Source organism: Odocoileus virginianus, chromosome 8 (assembly GCF_023699985.2).
Source record: "Odocoileus virginianus isolate 20LAN1187 ecotype Illinois chromosome 8, Ovbor_1.2, whole genome shotgun sequence".
Lineage (NCBI taxonomy): Eukaryota > Metazoa > Chordata > Mammalia > Artiodactyla > Cervidae > Odocoileus > Odocoileus virginianus.
The window spans coordinates 35272825-35284423 of NC_069681.1; the positions used below are offsets into that span (position 1 = coordinate 35272825).

Here is an 11599-nt window from a genome sequence, read left to right on the forward strand (position 1 = left end):
TGGGATCTTCCAGGTAAGAATACTGGAGTGGGTTAGCACTTCCTTCTTCAGGGTATCTTTCCAACCCAGGGATTGAACCCATGTCAGTGACATTTCCTGCATTGGCAGGCAGATTCTTTACCACTAGTGCCACCATTTATTTTTATTAAATATTTATTTTCATTAATTTGACTGCAACAGATCTCAGTTGTGGCATGCAGGGTCTTCACTGTGGCCTGCGGGACCTTTAGTTGCGGCAAGCAAACTCTTAGAGCATGTTGGATCCAGTTCCCTGACCAGGAATTGAACCCAGGCCCCCTGCATTGGGATTGCAGAGTCCTAGCCACTGGACTACCAAGGAAGTCCCAAGCTTTATATTTTAAAGGAGTAGATACATTCAACAGCACTTTTATGATTTATAAAAATGTTTTATGGTTTAATTTTATAGCTAAAGAAATTAAAAGTTTAACTTTCATGTACCTTAAAGTGTTATTCACCTACCAGTGAATTCTCTGCCTTTAAGTGAAACTAATGAGAAATGTATATAAAATTGGGCATTATTTTGAAGTGACTTCTAGATATCATATAATTTTATATGTAAATATTTTGGCATAGGATGTATGAGGGTATGTGGGTGTATGATTATTTTTATATATGGTCACAATGTCATTTTTTTCACTAAAACTATTCATACTCAGATTTCTTCAGTTGTCTCATCAGTGTTTGTATACCTGACCTGTTGGAGGCAGGGCCCAAACAATCTGCACATTGCATTTCATCAATATGTCTCTTTTTGTAAAAGATATTTTCTTGGCCACACCACATGACCTGTGGGATCTTAGTTCCCCAAATTAGGATCGAAACGGCAGCTCTTACCTTGGAAGTACCCCTTCTACTTGACGACCAAGAAAGTCCCTTGTCAATATGTCAAGTATTTTAACGCATAGGTTCTTTTTCTTGCTTTCTTTTTTCTTGTAATTTTTTGCTTTTGGAAAAAATCAGGTCATTTGCCTTGCATCCTGTAGTTTCCCACATTCTAGGTTGTATGACGACATCCTCCTGGTATAATATTAACATGCTCCTCTGACCCCAGTACTTCCCGTGGTTTGTAGTTAGATTTAAAGACTTGATCCAATTCAGTTCAGCGGGTGGGAGAGGGGCAATTTCCACTTTATAAGTGGAAATTGTAAGCTTCCAACAAGAGGCAGCTCACATCTGGTTGTCTCTTTTTTGTGACCACGGACGGTCCTTGTCTAAACTCTATTTCATCCGCAAGCACTTGGACACCAACTGGATGTTTTTAGATGTGGTACTGAAGTCATGGCCATGTGTCAGAAAAAAGTTTTATCTTTTAGAGATGCATACTGAAATATTTACAGGTTTTTCTATCATGTAATCTTGTATCTTCATTTAGAGAAGCTGAAAAGCTTCTGGAAAGAGAAATATCTAGCAGAAACAGTTCATATTGGAAGAGCAGATCAAAAGACTCATTCTTTCCCCCTTATTGACAAATTTTCAAAATAATACATTGATTCTATAGGACTCCTAGGATGGTGAGTTGGTTTTTCAAACAACTGCAATGTGGATTCATGGATTTTAATATCATTAATTTGTGACATGGTCTCTTTTATCCAAAAATGTTAGGCCACTGCACCTAGACCTACATAGCTGTAAAAGCAACTTTCTTATGATAATTATTTTTCAAAAAGCAACAGTAAAAAATAACGAGGTGACAGGAGAGGGAATAAGAAGGGTTTTTTAATGTGGCCTAACGAACAAATGCATTAGGGACTTAAGCAAGGAGTTCCAAACAAGGAAACCTACTGCTCAATTCCCCAAGGACGGTGAGTGGTGGGGCTGAAGTCTGATCAGAAGGAGAAAATGTGAACTTTGACCTTGGCTAATCCGAGTTCCCACTGTTTGGGGCCATAGTGAGTCTTCTGATATGAATAGCCATTCTTTTTTCCCCTTTATACAAGGGGTTATGTGGGATAAGAGAACTAATCCCCCAGCCCCTACAGTTCTCTATGAAAGTCAGGTAGGAAATGAGCTGTGTCCTCAGCCTAAACCCCACGTCTAATAAACAGGATGATAAGGCAATGGTCAATGTTCTTTGTTAATTCTTCCATCACCTGGTGACTCTATGGCTGATATAGCTCATCTGAAGGAATTCATTAGCATCCTCTTATTAGCTGGGGAGCAGACACTCTCAGCTCCGCCCACCCAGACAACAGTGGGAGGGGAGACTGACTCCAGGATGGAAATCACTGCTGATGCCACCACATGGCAGCTCTCAAAACCCAGGGATTCTGAGACCTTAAGAAACCACCCCCAAGGGTGCTGCAGAAAGATGAGCAGACCCTTATTAAAGGGATAATTAGTTAGCCTTGAAACCTTGAGGCAAATGGAATGCATTAATAATTCATAGGCAGACATGCCTCCCCCTCCCCTTCCTGGAAGACAGACTTCCTGTGTCTCTAAGTTCTTAGGGGAGCTCAATCGAGCTGTTATTAGTTATTAGGTAGATGAGGGCAGCAGCCCTGAGCTGGTGTGGGAAAGCTGCAGAAATCCTATGTGGCCCATTGGGACCGGCTGTTTGATCCCACGAGGCATGGGTGGCAAAGAGAGAAGTATATGAAAATCAGGCAAGAAACTAAAGAGATTCAAAATACCAAAATGAATAAAATCTGAGAGATAAAGAAAGGAAGTGTGGATGTTCCAGAGGTGTTAGTCCCTTCCCTAAAGTAGGCAGGGACAGTGGAAGCAGATGAACTGAAGGAAATAAGGGCCAGAAAAAGCCATACCAATAAATAATAGCAGTATCCATATTTTTACATAGACCTTCACCATTTTCAAAGGGCATTATCTCAATTGAGCCTAAAAGCATATTCTTAGGGTAGGTAGTCCTTTTTATAGCTATATTTGTTCTGAAAAATATCTGTCATACACATGGGCCAGGTTTCAGGTGACCCAGCTATCAGACGGCCATGCCCCAGGGTTTATACGTTCCCTTCTAGTTCCTGGTCGTCCAGTAACTATCTGAGCTGGGCAAATAATTCAATAATGGTAGCTGAGGCTATTGTTAATTATGAAATAAACTGATTCAAAATAATGTGCACACACCCACGTTCATAATAGCATTATTCACAATAGCAAACAGATGGAAACAACCGAAGTGTCCTTTGATAGATGAATAGATGAACAAAATGTAGCATGTAGATACAGTGGAGTATGATTCCACCTTGAAAAGGAGGCTCATTCTGACACAGGCTACAACACGGATGAACTAGAAGACAATATGCTGAGTGAAATAAGATGGCCACAAAAGGACAGACACTGTATGATTCCACTTTTATGAGCTATCCAAAGCATGGTCAATGGTTGAAAGGATGGCTGAGTCATTCAACATGCATTCACACTTGGAAGATTAGCTGGGTTGAATTCATGGGTGTCCCCATGAAAAGATGTGTTAAAGTACTAACTTCAGATATCTGTGAATGTGACCTCATTTGGAAATAGCATCTTACAGATGTCATCAAGGTAAGAACAGGTCATGCTGGAATAGCCTGGGCTCTAATTCAACATGACTAGTGTTCTTAAAAGGAGAGACAAGAGGCATAAAATTGTTATGGACTGAACTGTGTCCCCCCCCCAAATTCATATGTTGAAAGTCCTAATCCCCAAAGTGATTGCTTATAGAGATAGGGTCCTGTAGGAGGCAATACAGTTAAGTGGGGGCTTACCAGGAGGCTGAGTGATAAAGAAGCCACCTGCCAATGCAGGAGATGCCAGAGACATGGGTTCGATCCCTTGGATCAGGAAGACCCCCTGGAGGAGAAAATGGCAACCCTCTCCAGTATTCTTGCCAGGAAAATACCATGGACAGAGGAGCCTCATGGGCTATAGTCCATGGGGTCGCAAAGAGTCAGACATGACTGAGTGAGCACAAGGTTAAATGAGGTCGTAAGGGTGGGGCCCTAATCCAATAGGACTGGTGTCCTTAAAAGAGGAGAGAGAAACACCAGAGATCCCTTTCTCTCCAGATGCCTTCAGAGAAAAGGCTAAATGAGGACACAGCAAGAGGGTGGCCACCTATAAGCCAGCAAGAGAGGACTCAGATGAAACCAACCTCGATGGCACCTAGATTTGGGACTTCCAGCTTCCAGAACTGTGAGGAAAAGTTGCTAGGGACTTTCCTGTTGGTCCAGTGGTTAGGACTGTGAGCTTCTACTGCAGAGGGCATATGTTCAATCCCTGGTCAGGGAACAAAGATCCCACATGCACATGGTGCAGCAAAAAATCAATTTCTGTTGGGTAAGTCACTCAGATTGTGGTATTTTGTTATGCCATCCTAGGAGACTGACATAGGCAGACACACAGAACATCACGCGAAGATAAGGAAGGGGGTGGGGTGATGCATTTGTGAGTCAAGGGGCACCAAAGATTGCCAGCTAAGCAGCAGAAGCCAGGGGAGGAGCCTGGGACAAAGTCCCCTTGGGACCTCCAGAGGGAGTCCACCCTGTCAACACCTAGATTTCGGACTTCTGGCCTCCAGAACAATGAGGGAAGCTTCCTATTGTTTTAAACCATCCAATCTGTGGTACTTTGCTATGGCCACCTCAGGAAACTACTACAGTGGGGACCTTGTTTCAGGAGAGAAACAGCTCAGAAAGAAGGCAGACTTATGAGCAGAAAAGATCTGGGGACAAATCTAGCTGTGGCACTCACCGATGCTAGTGCCTGTGGCAAAAACCAGCCCTTCACACTTGTGGGGGGCAGGGCCAGAGGTCGAAGGGCGGTCCACAGCCCATGGGACTAAGTCCGCCAGAGTCACGGCCAAGCTAACAAAGGGCCAGAGGCAACAGGTTCTGTTCACCCTGCAAACATTCCTTCGTAAACACCTGAAGGCCAGATTCGAATCCAGAATTCTTGGGCTTTCCAGAATGTGCTGGAGGCTTGGAGGAGTTACCCCTCTCACTGACAGTGCCTCAGCTTGTTAAGAGTTAATCACAGGACCTCCCTGGTGGGCCGGTGGTAAAGCATCCACCTGCTAGTGCAGGGGACATGGGTTCGGTCCCTGATCCGGGAAAATCCCACAGGCCACAGAGCAGCTAAGTCCTTGGGCCACAACTGCCGAAGCCTGCATGCTGCAACAAGAGAAGCCATCACAATGAGAAGCCTGCACTCTGTGACTAGAGAGGAGCCCCTGCTGTCTGCAGCTAGAGGAAGTCTGTATGCAGCAATGAAGACCCAGTGAAGTCAAAAAATCAGTCAATCAATTAAAAAAAAAAACGACCCCACCCTTCCAGGGCATGGATTCGATCCCTGGCAGGAGAAGTTCTGCATGCTGTGGGGTGTGGCCAAGAAGAAATTAATGAACTTTTTAAAAGATTAATGTTTTCAAAGAGTTAATTACAGCTGACCCCTGAACATCCTGCAGCTGAAAATTTGTGTATAATTTAAAGTCAGTCCTCTGTATCCGTGATTCTACATTTGTGCTTTCAACCTATCTCAGATAACGTAGTGCTATTTATTATTGGGGGAAAAAAATCCATGTATAAGTGGATTTGTGCAGTTCAAACCTGTGTTGCTCAAGGGTCAAGAGTACTTCTCGCTGAAGAACCTGACCACGACTGGGTAACAGGCAGCAATATGACCTACGGAGTCCAGACACGGTCTACTGTGCTTCTATCCCCTTCACACAAATAACCCTGCACAATTTTCCCTGAAGTGAGGCACAGAAAAAAAAACCTCTTTCATTTTCAATTAACAAGGGATATGAAACCCTTTTTAATGGTTTAACTAGACCTCTGGGTCAGATTCTCCCTTTCAAAATAATTAGACTATGGTGATACGCTGAAATTAGCTTTCTTCAATAACATTTTCGTTTTGTAACAGTTTTAACAGAATTCAAATATTCATTACTACTGATTTCTATAACCTGAGCTCATTAAACCAGTTTAAATGAAAATCTAAGTAGGTTAGTCAGGAGTTAGGGGACCTTTTTGAGGCATCTGGTATTTGGAGAAGCAGCTAGAAAATATTCATATTAGAATCATTTTTCTGTTCAGCCTGGTATATGTAAGTTAAGTAGAGGTCAGGGAAGCCAGCCCGAATTTCCTTTACCTTGAATGAACACAGGGGCTTCGTCCTCTAGAACAGGGGTCCCCAACCTCTGGGCTGCAGACAGGTACCTCCTGTCAGATCAGTGGTGGCATCAGATTAGAAATAAAGTGCATGGGGTGGCAGCGGGGGCTGCTGAAGGGGATGGGGCTTCCCTGGTGGTCCAGTGGTGATGAATCTTCCTGCCAGTGCAGGCGACATGGGTTCAATCCTGGTCTGGGAACTAAGATCCTACCTGCCGCGGGGCAACTAAGCCCATGTGCCACACCTACTGAAGCCTGCACACCTAGAGTGCATGTTCCACAAACAGAGAAGTCACTGCAATGAGAAGCCTGCACACCACCAACTAGAGAGTAGGTCCCACTCTCTGCAACTAGAGAAAAAAGCAACAAAGACCCAGCACAGCCCCAAATTACGTAATTAAAAAAAAAGAAAGTGCACAATAAATGTAATACTCTTGAATCATCCTGAAACCGTCCCCTACCCCAATTGGTGAAAAAATTGTCTTCCACGAAATAGGTCCCTGGTGCCAAAACGGCTGGGGACCCCTGCTCCAGAACAAGGGTCTCCATGGGCTGGTACCCATCTGTGACCTTAGGAACCAGGCTTCACAGCAGGAGGTGAGTGGCAAGTGAGTGAGTGAAGCTTCATCTGTACTTACAGCCACTCCATATCGCTTGCATCCCTCTGGTCCATGGAAAAACCATCTTCCACAAAACCACTCCCTGGTGCCAAAAAGGTTGGGGACCGCTACTGTAGCTACTTTATAAAATCTGAAAGTGAAAGTGAAGTCGCTCAGTCGTGTCTGACTCTTTGCGACCCCATGGACTGTACCTGCCAGGCTCCTCCATCCATGGGATTTTCCAGGCAAGATTACTGGAGGGGGTTGCCATTTCCTTCTCCAGGGGATCTTCCCAACCCAGGGATCAAACCCTGTATAAAATCTAATGATTTTGAAATACAAAATAATGAGAGAAAAAACTCCCCAAAGGAAAAATATTAGAAATGTGAAGATGTCACAGATGCTTAATATTACTTTTAGTATGATAAGCTTGAAAATTATTATGATCATTACCTAAACGAACTTAACATTTAGCTTGTAGGTTCTCATGAGTCATGTCCTAACCAGACGCTGCCATTGCTTCAGTTCTGTCCATGAAACTTAACAGTAACTTAACGGTGGACAGTTGTCCTTTTCCAAAGAAATTAAGTCATTCAGAGTGGATAACTTAGATAGCACTGTGCAACTTTTCCTTTTGTTTTGCCTTTCAGAATGTATCCTGGAAAGTGATAGCTTTATACACTGGAAAGAAGAAAGAGAAGTGCAATCCACTGATTATCAACCACTCATATTTTTAGAAAAGAAGTAACTTCTTGTAAAGGTTGAACAGGGACACTTATGATGTTGTTATAACACTGAAGGATGAAAGAGAAACCAAGTGACTATTTTCCAATGCATTTTTTTGTTGTCGTTGTAATTTACAGAAACAGTCCTTTTGTGAGACAACATCAGAATGTTTCTAAAGGACAGACAAGGAGACATAATTGCTGTTTTGGAAAATAAGCTCAGTGAGAGAAAGGGAGCAATCTGGGAGGAACCTGACAGTACACTGCGCAGCATCTCAGTAATTTATCAGAATCCAGAATCTCAAATCTGATACTCCATCTTATATATTTTAAAGCACAATGTTGTTGTGTGGTAACCAAATTCAGAAGAGACCAGAATGTCAACTCACTAATTTCTGATGATACATGGACTGGTTTATTTGCATTGTTTTGCTCATGCCTCTGGGAAGGCATAGTGGTCCAACCTGCATTCTTATTCTCAGGCATCATGGATCTTGCGAAGCTACCTGAGTAACCAGGAGGTTGCTTGGGAAACATAGAGTGAGAACAAAGAACAGCAGATATTTTTGAGGGCAACTCTATTCACATTATGGTGACTCAGAGCAGATGTCTCCTGACCAGATTGCTACTATCCTCCAGAATAAATATTTTATAGTTCAAAATTCCTTTTCATCTTATATTATATATGTGTGTTAATTGCTTAGTCATGTCTGACTCTTTGCGACCCCATGAGCTGTAGCCCAGCAGGCTCCTCTGTCCGTGGAATTCTCCAGACAAGAATACTGGAGTGGATTGCCATTTCCTTCTCCAGAGGATCTTCCCAACCCAGGAATTGAACCCAGGTCTCCTGCATTGCAGGCCGATTCTTTACCAGCTGAGCCAGCAGCGAAGTCTTCTTGCATTATGACCCGCCACCATGATCTGAATGGATTCATATTTATTCGGGATCCCATGTACTTATATGAAGTCAAGGCTTTAGAGCTGTATTACATAAAACAATACCATAGATATATATAAAGATACAGATGCATTGTTGGTTATATTTGACTCTTTTGAATTCATCCTGGGTGACTGCAGACAGTAAACAAACACAACCCTGAAATGCTGCAAACCCAGAACTTTTTACTGGTGGACAGTAATGGATCAGTTTATCCCAGAAGTGTAAAGAAGTTTTCTGATTGACCAACAAGTTTAAAGGCCAGCCTTTTTGCAAAAAAGATGAAAATTGTTGGGGCAGAGGAAGCAATCAGAATTCTGAGAAGATCAAAGAAAAGTTTAGAGCAGAGAAGAGCAGACACCCATACTGGAAGCTTCAGTGGTGGGCACAAAAGCAATGATAACTGGAATAAGTCACAGATGGGAGAGAGGATCAACAGAGTGACTAAGAGGGAAGATCCTTGATGTCTGGGGATGAGGGACTCACCATATACTTCCTGAACCTTAAATCACAAGCACTTTTAGGACACATCACAGAAGGAAACGCTGTTGTTTTACTCTTCTACCCTTTAGATGCTGTTTCTCTTTCTGTGTTTAAGTATACTTTGTTGTTGTTCAGTCGCTCAGTTGTGTCTGACTATTTGCGACCCCATGGACTGCAGCATGCCAGGCTTCCCTGTCTTTCACCATCTCCCAGAGCTTGCTCAAACTCATGTCCACTGAGTCGGTGATGCCATCCAACCATCTCATCTGTCGTCCCCTTCTTCTCCTGCCTTCCATCTTTCCCAGCACCAGGGTCTTTTCTAAAGAGTCAGTTCTTTGAATCAGATGGCCAAAGTATTGGAGCTTCGGCTTCAGCATCAGTCCTTCCAATGAATATTCAGGACTCATTTTCTTTAGGATTGACTGGTTTGATCGCCCTGTAGACCAAGGAACTCTCAAGAATTTTCTCCAACACCACAATTCAAAAGCATCAATTCTTCAGTGCTCAGCCTCCTTTATGGTCCAGCTTTGACATCCATGCATGACCACTTACTGGAAAAACCATAGCTTTGACTAAACAGATCTTTGTTGGCAAAGTAATGTCTCTGTATTTTAGCATGCTGTCTAGGTTTGTCATAGCTTTTCTTCAAAGGAGCAAGCGTCTTTTAATTTCATGGCTGCAGTCACCATCTGCAGTGATTTTGGAGCCCAAGAAAATAAAGTCTGCCACTGTTTCCATTGTTTCCCCATCTATTCGCCATGAAGTGATGGGACTAGATGCCATGATCTTAGTTTTCTGAATGTTGAGTTTTAAGCCAGCTTTTTCATTCTCCTCTTTCACCTTCATCAAGAGGCTCTTTAGTTCCTCTTCGATTTACTAACTTTGAATAGTTTTTAAAAATGCAGTCTACATACAGTACCTTACATACTTCAAAAAGGTGTTAGGATTTCCCTGGCAGTCCAGTAGTTAAGACTTTGAGTTACCAATGCAGGGAGCATGGGTTCAATTCCTGGTTGGGGAACTAAGATCCCACATGCTGTGGGGTATGGCAAAAAGAAAAAGGCATGGAGTAATGAAAAACTGTGGCAGTTCCTGAAATGTTGAATGTAGAATTACCATATAATCCATCCACTTCTGAGGATATACCCAAAGAACTGAAACCAGGGTCATGAACAGATATTCATACACACATGTTCACAGCCTCATTATTCATAATAGTCAAAATTGGGAAGCAACCCATGTTCACTGATGAATCAATGGATAAATGAAATTTGATATACACATAATGATGGAATATTTTCAACCTTAAAAAGGAAAGAAATCTTGACACATACTTCAACATGGATAAACCTTGCAGATATTATGCTCAGTGAAGTAAACCAGGCACAAAAAGACTATATGATTCTACCCATCTAGAGTAGTCAAATTCACAGAGACAGAAAGAATGGAGGTCACCAGGAGGTGGGGAAGAAGGAATGGGAGTGAGTGTTTAGTGTGCAGGAAATTACAGTTCGGAAAGATGAACAAAGCTCTGCAGATGGATGCTGATGAAATTTTCACGATGATATGAATACACTTAACACCACTGAACTGTGCACTGAAAGTGAGTTAAAATGGCAAATTCTGTTATGTGTATTTTACCACAATAAAAAAGGATGCTTATTGCTTTTGAACTGTGATGTTAGAGAAGACTCTTGAGAGTCCCTTGGACTGCAAGGAGATCCAACCAGTCCACCCCAAAGGAAATTAGTCCTGAATATTCATTGGAAGGACTGATGTTGAGGCTGAAACTCCAATACGTTGACTATATGATGTGAAGAGCTGACGTATTTGAAAAGACCCTGATGCCGGGAAAGATTGAAGATGGGAGGAGAAGGGGACGAAAGAGGATGAGATGGTTGGATGGCATCACAGACTCAATGGACATGAGTTTTAGTAAACTCCGGAAGCTGATGACAGACAGGGAGGCCTGGTGTGCTGCAGTCCATGGGGGTCACAAAGAGTCGGACACAACTGAGTGACTGAACTGAACTGATTGCTTATTTTTTAAAAAGTGATGGAGTGAAGAAAATTTTTCTTCTTATTTCATGTTCACGCAGTTCCAAAGTTGCAGGTATTGGGTTGGCTAAAAAGTTAGTTCGGATTTTTTGTAAGATGTTATGGGGAAACATTTACAATAGCCAAGACATGAAGCAATTTAAATGTCCACTAACAGGTGAATGGATAAAGAAGATATGGTCCATTTATACAATGGAATATTATCTGGCCATAAAAAAGAATGAAATAATACCATTTGCAGCAACATGGATGGACCTAGAGACTATTATGTTAAGCGAAGTAAGTCAGAGAAAGATAAACATCATATGACACCACTTATATGCGGAATCTAAAAAGAAATGACACAAATGAACTTATTTACAAAACAGAAACAGACTCACAGACATAGAAAATAAATCTATGGTTACCGAAGGAGAAAGGGGAGTGGAAGGGATAAATGAGGACTTGGGTTTAACACATACACATGACAATGTATAAAACAGATTACCAACAAGGACCTACTGTAAGTACAGGGAACACTACTCAATATTCTATAATAATCTAAGTGGGAAAAGAATTTGAAAAAGAATATACACACACACATATATAAATCAGTCACTTTACTGTACACCAGAAATTACCACAACACTGTAAATCAACTATGTGCATGCTAAGTCACTTCAGTCGTGTCCA

The 11599-nt window shown here is 42.2% G+C and overlaps 1 non-coding gene across 1 annotated transcript; it reads right to left on the reverse strand.

Annotated features, from left to right (window-relative positions):
* Window positions 1-267: 267 nt before the first annotated feature.
* TRNAG-CCC (transfer RNA glycine (anticodon CCC)) lies at window positions 268-340 on the reverse strand. Its single transcript has one exon. It is a non-coding gene; the product is annotated as a tRNA-Gly (tRNA).
* Between the last annotated feature and the right edge of the window lie 11259 nt (window positions 341-11599).